The 7,842-nt window shown below is 43.0% G+C and overlaps 1 pseudogene; it reads right to left on the bottom strand.

Annotated features, from left to right (window-relative positions):
- Positions 1-218: 218 nt before the first annotated feature.
- On the bottom strand, positions 219-1,199 carry LOC116580041 (annotated as a pseudogene).
- Positions 1,200-7,842: the final 6,643 nt, after the last annotated feature.

Genomic DNA, 7,842 nt, shown 5'->3' with positions numbered 1-7,842 from the left:
CAAAATTAAAATGACACTTTATGTCACTTTTTCCCCCAAATAAGGGACACCAAAGTATTTTTCCTGATGAGAATACCCTAGTATGACCCATGGTAAGATGAAACTGAAATGGGAGCAGGGTTAAGAGCACGCAGAGCTCAAAAACTTCCTCCAGCCTCCTCACATTGCCTGTAACCCTGCTTCTGTGGGTAGTAAAGCAGATTTAGTTCTGGTCTGGGTTACATGGTCTGGGTTACATCCTCACTAAGGGCCCTCTCCAGACTGGCAGGCAGGGAGCAGATCAATCTCTCTTGGAGGTCTTGGCCCACAAAGACATAGAGCATTGGGTTGAGGTAGCTGGTGAAGACGACCAGGGAGCTTGTTGGATTAACAAAGACATGAAGAATTTTGTACTTACCCTTCAAGAGTATCTCTTTGAACCAGACTGTGCAACCAGTTGAAAGGGGAACCAACAGAAAAAGAAGGAAGCCACAACAGCAGTAAGGGACGGCTAGATTAAATCACGCTTCTTTTGCGTATCTTGGCAGCAATGAGCCCATAGCACATAGCAATGATGGGCATTGGCATGCTGAAGCCAATGATAAACCAGATGAATCCTCTGGCCGTGAATATAGATACAGTCAACTTTGTCCTCTCTTCAGTACTGTTGCCCCAGGGTGCAAAGTTGAAACTACAGTAAATATTCCCTGTTCTATCACTTACTGTAGTCAAGAAGATGAAAGCTGGCAAGATGAGGATTAGGGCAAGAATCCATGGTCCGATAATCACTTTTGTAGCCAGACTTATAGTACAGTGGTTCTGGGCCCAGACTGGACACAGGACACAAATATAGTGGTTCAGGGCAATGCAAGCAATGAGGAAGACACTCCCAAATAGGTTTATGTCCACCACAATGTGAACCGCCTTGCGTAGGAACGAGCCAGAAGGCCACTGTTCTCTCATGGCCTTTGAGACAATGAGGAATGGTAGGGTGGCAGTAAAGGAGAAGTCAGCTAAGGCAAGGTTCAGGTAACAAATGGTGCTGACTATGTGTGCCATCTGGAATCCAGCCATCCAGATCAAAAGCCCATTGCCCAAGATGCCAAGGACAGAAGTGATCCCAAGCACCACAGTGACAGAATCCACAGAATCGTGTAGCCAACAGACTCTTGAAGCATCTCTTCAGGTCCATCCATAGGGTTGGAGATGTTGCTTTCCATCTTGCCCACACCTGAAACATTTCAACAGTTGCCATGTCTCATCTGTGGAACCATCTTAACAACATCCCTATTCATGGTCATCAACCTCCACTAAGCTCCCACTCCAACCAGGACACCCGCTTTCCTGAAACTTATGGCCAGTCATACGATAAATATAAAATTGGCCCTTCCTTGGCTTTTACTTTGGGAAAGGATAGTTCTCCATATTCCCATATTATTCAGATGCATTCCATCTATCAGGCTGGTTGCTTAGACAAGAGTATGACAAGGCTCCTCCTGTTCACTAGCAGAAAAATACACTGAGGATATGCAGTTAAGAAAAAATTGATTGGTAGACAATTATGGCCTCGGGAGGGAAACACTAGACTCAGAGTCAGTAGGTTCAACTCTCACCCCTGATTCACTGCATAGATGCTGGCAAGCTCGGCAAGCTCTTTCAGCCCCTGGTTCTCCAAGACTCCCAGCTCCCACTGAGAACCTTTCGCCTGCTGTTTGCTTAGTATTAAGGTTAAGGTTTCAGAATTTGGTTTGAGTGTATAATTGAGGGCCTTGAACAGTTACTGGTAGCATGTAGTAACATTGTTACACCATGTGAATTCTGTGCTAGAAGAAGTCAGCAAAGGGGGCCCTATCTCTACTTTCAACCTTCTGTTTCTCGTTGCTTGATATGGAACTCTTCTGTGGGATGTGAAGAATTTTTACCCATGGCGTTAGTGTTCTAAGGGGTAAAGAGTATGAGAGTAATCAAATTTGTTAGTAGTATCTGTTATCAAAGACCATGCACTGTGTTAACTACTATATATGGGGATCCAGTTTGATCTACATAAGAAATGCTATAATGCTTGTTATTTCTGGTTTTCATAATAAACTGATGTTCAGAGCAATTATAGAAACTACCCAAAGTTACTTCAGTAGTAAGTGGTAGAAAAAGGACTTTGACCCAGGTTAATCTAGTTTTCTCTCTTATACAACCAGACACTGCTGGTTGCCCCTAAGGTCCATTCCCCTAGTCTCTTCTGCCCAAACAATTTTGTTTAGTTACTCATATTTCAGAAAAGGTGTTCTTCTCTCAGTCTCTGGAGGCAAATTCTGATTAGTTTCACCAGAAATTGGAATCCCCTTTGCTTTGCAAAGGCTTGGTTTGATAGTGGGCACATGACTAAATCCTGGACAGTAACGTGGGGAGATATCTGGGGGAGATTCTAGGATAGATTTCCTTGCTCTTAAGAATAAGAATCCCATCCATCAACAGATGAATAGATAAAGAAGATGTGATATGAAAAAGATAAAGAAGAAGATGATAAAGAAGATACACACACACACACACACACACACACACGAATATTATGTAACCAAAAAAAAAAAAAAAGGAAATTCTGCCATTTGCAATGACGTAGATAGAACTAGAGTGTATTATGCTAAACTAAATAAGTCAATCAAAGAAAGACAATTATCATATGATCTTACTGATAATTGGAATTTGAGAAACAAGGCGGAGGATCATAGGGGAAGAAAGGGAAAAATGAAACAAGAAGAAACCAGAGAGGGAGACAAACCATAAGAGATTTTTAATCTTGGGAAACAAACAGGGTTGCTGGAGTGGAAGTGGTAGGAGGGATGGAGTGGCTGGGTGATGGACATTGGGGAGGGTATGTGTTGTGGTGAACCCTGTGAATTGTGTAAGACTGATGAATCACAGACCTGTACCCCTTAAACAAATAATATATGTTAATAATAAAAAAAATACAGATAAAGAAAAGAAAGAATAAGAATCCCCCTTTAGGGGCACCTGGGTGGCTCAGTAGGTTAAAGCCTCGGCCTTCAGCTCAGGTCATGAGCCCAGGGTCCTTGGATTGAGCCCCGCTTCAGGCTCTCTGCTCGGCAGGGAGCCTGCTTTCCCCCCTCTCTCTGCCTGCCTCTCTGCCTGTGATCTCTCTGTGATCTCTTGTCTGTCGAAAAAATAAATAAAAATCTTTTAAAAAAGTGGGGGGGACACCTGAGTGGTTAAGCCTCTGCCTTCGGCTCAGGTCATGATCCCAGAGTCCTGGGATCAAGCCCCGCATCAGGTTCTCTCCTCAGCGGGGAGCCTGCTTCCTCCTCTCTCTCTGCCTGCCTCTCTGCCTACTTGTGATCTCCATCTGTCAAATAAATAAATAAAATATTTTTTAAAAAAATAAAATAAAAAAGTAAAAAGAATAAGAATCCCCCTTAAAGAAGAAAAAAAGAATACAAATCCCCCCCCCCCCCCCAAAAAGGAATTCAAAACAATGTGACCTGTCTTCATCTGGACCAGGTCACATCTGTAACTACTGCATCCAAATTCAACCCAGAATGTGTGACTCATGCCACATTCACAAATTTTGTGATCTGTTAGCGGTATCAAATATCCAGGGTGGGTGGGTTGGATGCCTGGCTGGCCCAGCTGGCAGAACATGCGATTCTTGATCTCAGGTTTTTGAATTCAAGCCCCACATTGGGTGTAGAGATTACTTAAAAATAAAATCTTAAAAAAAAATAGAAATATCCAGGACGGCTATTAATAATTCATATTCATGAACCCCACCCTGGAATCTTTGCATAAAAGGACCTGTAAACAACACACATGATTACTGTGGATTATGAGGGCTCCTGTTTGGTGAGCCCTTCAAATGTGCCAGTCACTTTCCATCCGATATTCTCCAATTACAACAAACTTGCTGTGGGATAGGAAGAGGAAACCTAAGTTCTGGGAGGGGAAGTGACTTGCCTAGTGAGTGTCACAACCATTAGGGGCACAACTGAATTTATTACCAGATTTCAAATGGCAATTCAGTACTTCTGTGGTGGCTTATTCTGCTCCTCTGGCATATTTGCTCTTCCACGTTTTGCTTTTTTTTCCCCCCTCCAAGTTTTGAAATAACTATTTCAGTTCTTCTTTTCTCCTCTCTGCTTTTACCCTGCCTCTCCCCTCCTTGTCCCCACTCTCAGCTGATGCCGTTGTCTCATATTGTAATGGGAGAATGGTAATCATTAGAATTTTTTAGCCTGCTCTGCCACAAACCTTCCAATCTACCTGCACCTGTTGTAGTGAGTAAAGAGTTCTCATTCATCCCAGCCCCTACCCTCCTGTGTTTGCTTCAGATCCCTCTCTACCTCACCTTCCAGAGAACTTTCTTCCTGCATTATCCCTTTTCTTTTCTGCCAAAGACAAAAACCTAAGATTTTCTTTCTACTAGGTCATTCTATCTCTTAAACATTATTGTTATCTCCTCGCTCTAAAAAGAAACTGTCCTGGGGCACTTGGGTGGCTCAGTTGGTTAAGCGACTGCCTTCGGCTCGGGTCATGATCCTGGAGTTCCAGAACTGAGTCCCACATCAGGCTCCCTACTCAGCGGGGAGTCTGCTTCTCCCTCTAACCCTCCCCACTCTCATGTTCTCTCTCTCTTTCTCTCATGCCATCTCTCAAATAAATAAATAAAATCTTACAAAAAAAAGAAAAAAGAAAGAAAGAAAAGAAACAAAACAAAACAAAACCATCCTGGGACACCTGGCTGGCTCAGGTGGTAGAGCATGTGACTCTTGGTCTTGGGGTTGTGAGTTTAAGCCCCACATTGAGCAGTGAGCTTACTTTAAAAAAATAAATAAATAAAAATTAAAAAATAAAAAGAAACCATCCTTGGTCCATATTCCTTTCCAGCTTCAGTCCTGTTTCTCTCAAGAGAATTCTCTCTATGAAGAGGATTCACAGTCAAACTTAAGGAGGGAGCCTTTCCACTCCTCACCTCAGATTTTCTCCTAAACATACTCCAGACTGACTTTGCTGCTCTGTGCTCCACAGAATGTGGTCTCCTCAGGGATATCTGTGGCCTTCTTGTTATCAACTCCAGTGGTCCCTACTCAGTTCTCATCCTGATACCTCAGTGACGTAGGACCCACGTGTGACCCCTCCCTACTCTCTAGATATTTTTCCTATGCTTTAAAATGTTAAAATGTATCAACAGCACACTCTTGGTTGTTACAGCTCAACTAAATTCTCAGTCCAATTTACTAGCTTTTTCTTCTCTAAACTTATTTTATTTAAAAAAAAGTTTTTTTTAAAAGATTTTATTTATTTAGGGTACCTGGGTGGCTCAGTAGGTTAAGCCTCTGCCTTCAGCTCAGGTCATGATCTCAGGGTCCTGGGATCAAGGCCCACATTGGGCTCTCTGCTCAGCAGGGAGCCTGCTTCCCCCTCTCTCTCTGCCTGCCTCTCTGCCTACTTGTGATTTCTCTCTCTGTCAAATAAATAAATAAAATCTTAAAAAAAAAAGATTTTATTTATTTAGAGAGAAAGCATGTGTGCACGTGAGCAGGGGAAGGGAGAGACTCCCAAGCAGACTCCACACTGAACACGAAGCCCAACATGGAGCTCAATCTCACAACCCTGAGATCATGATCTAAACTGAAATCAAGAGTTTGTTGCTTAACTGACTGAGCCACCCAGGCGCCTCTGAAAATTTTTATTATTTTATTTATTTTATTTTTTAATGTATTTTTTATTTGTAGATTTTATTATGTAGATTTTATTTATGTATTTGACAGAGAGAGAGAGGGAGACATCACAAGCAGGCAGAGAGGCAGGCAGAGACAGAGAGGGAAGCAGGCTCCCCACTGAGCAGACAGCCCAATGCAGGGCTCGATCCCAGGACCCTGAGATCATCACCTGAGCCAAAGGAAGAGGCTTAACCCACTGAACCACCCAGGCACCCCCGGAAGATTTTATTTTTATGTAAGTAATCTCCACACGCAACATGGGGCTCAAACTCACAATCTCTAAATCAAGAGTGACACACCGCACTGAGCAAGTCAGGCGCCCCCTCTAAGTTTAGCTTTAAATGTTAGGGTGACTGTGGGCTTATACCTTGCTCCCTTCCATCCTCTATGTGTAGTCTTTCCATGGTATCATTGTCTTATGGCTTATAATACCTCACTGATACCTTTTTTAAAGTTTCACTTATTTAAGTCATCTCTGCACCCAACATGGTGCTTGAACTCACAGCCCTGAGGTCAGGAGTCCCACACTCCACCAGCTGAGCGAGCCAAGTACCAAGGTACCAATAGCCACCTGACTTCTTGACATCTCCTTGTGGCAATCCTATAGGCATTCCAAACCTGCCATTACCCAAACCAAACTCTTAACTATCCCATCCTCCCAAATCTGCCTCTCTCCTAGTATTCCATATCTATTTGGTTTAAACACTCAGCTGTTAATGCTCCAAGTCTAAAATGGATCCTTGATATCTTTCCCTTATCACCCGACCTAATCCCAGTTTACCCATTCTGTCTGCAAAGCAACTGAATCCACACCCAGAATCATTCCCATCCCCACTGTGCTTGTCCATGGTCCCTCATCTGGGCTGCATATTTGCACTGACTTTGCAAACAGCTTGTTCTGCTCTAAATACCTATCCTACCACTAGTTTCCCACCCCCCACCAAAAATGCATCTTCAGACAATAGTCAAATGATCTTTTTTTTTTTTTGAGAATGAATGAATTTTTTTAAATGATTTTTATTTATTTATTTGACAGACAGAGATCACAAGTAGGCAGAGAGGCAGGCAGAGAGAGGAAGGGAAGCAGGCCTCACGCTGAGCAGAGAGCCTGATGTGGGGTTCGATCCCAGGACCCTGGGATCATGACCTGAGCTGAAGGCAGAGGCTTTAACCCACTGAGCCACCCAGGTGCCCCTCAAATGATCTTTTAAAAACACAGAGCATGACATTATTCTGCTCAGCATCTTCCAATGGTTTCCAGACTCCCGACTTCCACACTTAAGCTTACCGAGCACTCTTGGATCTTCCCCATCTATCCTTTTGTGACCCAATTTCCAAAGTGTGGGAGAATCCCCACACCAACAAACAATTCTTGAACATCAGCAGGTGTCCAAGAATTCAACTGAGTTCTCATACTATCAGACTACACAGGTTAAAGGTTCAGTCCTAAAAGATGCCCCCCTGTCCCTGAGCAATTCCAACACCAATTACAAGCCCAGAGTACCTGTGCTTCTGACTGACAGGTTGTAAATCAGAGGTTCCCACGACCTCTTCTGATTAATAAACAAATTAATAAATAAACAGATTCAATTAATCTGTGGCTTGCAGAACCCAGAGAAATATTTTCCTTATTAGATCTCCAGTTTATTATAAAAGGATATAACTCGGGGCACCTGGGGGGCTCAGTTGGTAATGATCCTGGATATCCTGGGATCAAGCCCCAATTTGTGCTCCCTGCTCAGCAGGGAGGCTGCTTCTCCCTCTCCTTCTGCCCTTCCCCCTACTTGCGCTCTCTCACACACTCTCAAATAAATAAAAAAAATTTAACCCAATTCTTTTGGTGCTAAAACTCTATAGAGTAACACTGTTCAATAGAGACAAACATGTGAGTCACACGTGAGACTTACCATTCTTTCTACAAAGTAAAAGAAATCAATTGTGATAACATATTAATTTTAATAATATATTGTATGTAACCCAACATATCAAAAAGAATATCATTGGAACATGTAACCAATTTAAGAATTATCAATCAGGGACACCTGAGTGGCTCAGTGGGTTAAAGCTTCTGCCTTCGGCTCAGGTCATGATCCCAGGGTCCTGGGATCGAGCCCCGCATCGGGCTCTCTGC

The sequence above is a fragment of the Mustela erminea genome, chromosome 19 (assembly GCF_009829155.1).
Source record: "Mustela erminea isolate mMusErm1 chromosome 19, mMusErm1.Pri, whole genome shotgun sequence".
In the NCBI taxonomy this organism is placed as follows: Eukaryota; Metazoa; Chordata; class Mammalia; order Carnivora; family Mustelidae; genus Mustela; species Mustela erminea.
Note: the sequence above shows the minus strand (reverse complement) of the source record. Positions and strands in the feature narration are given on the sequence as shown.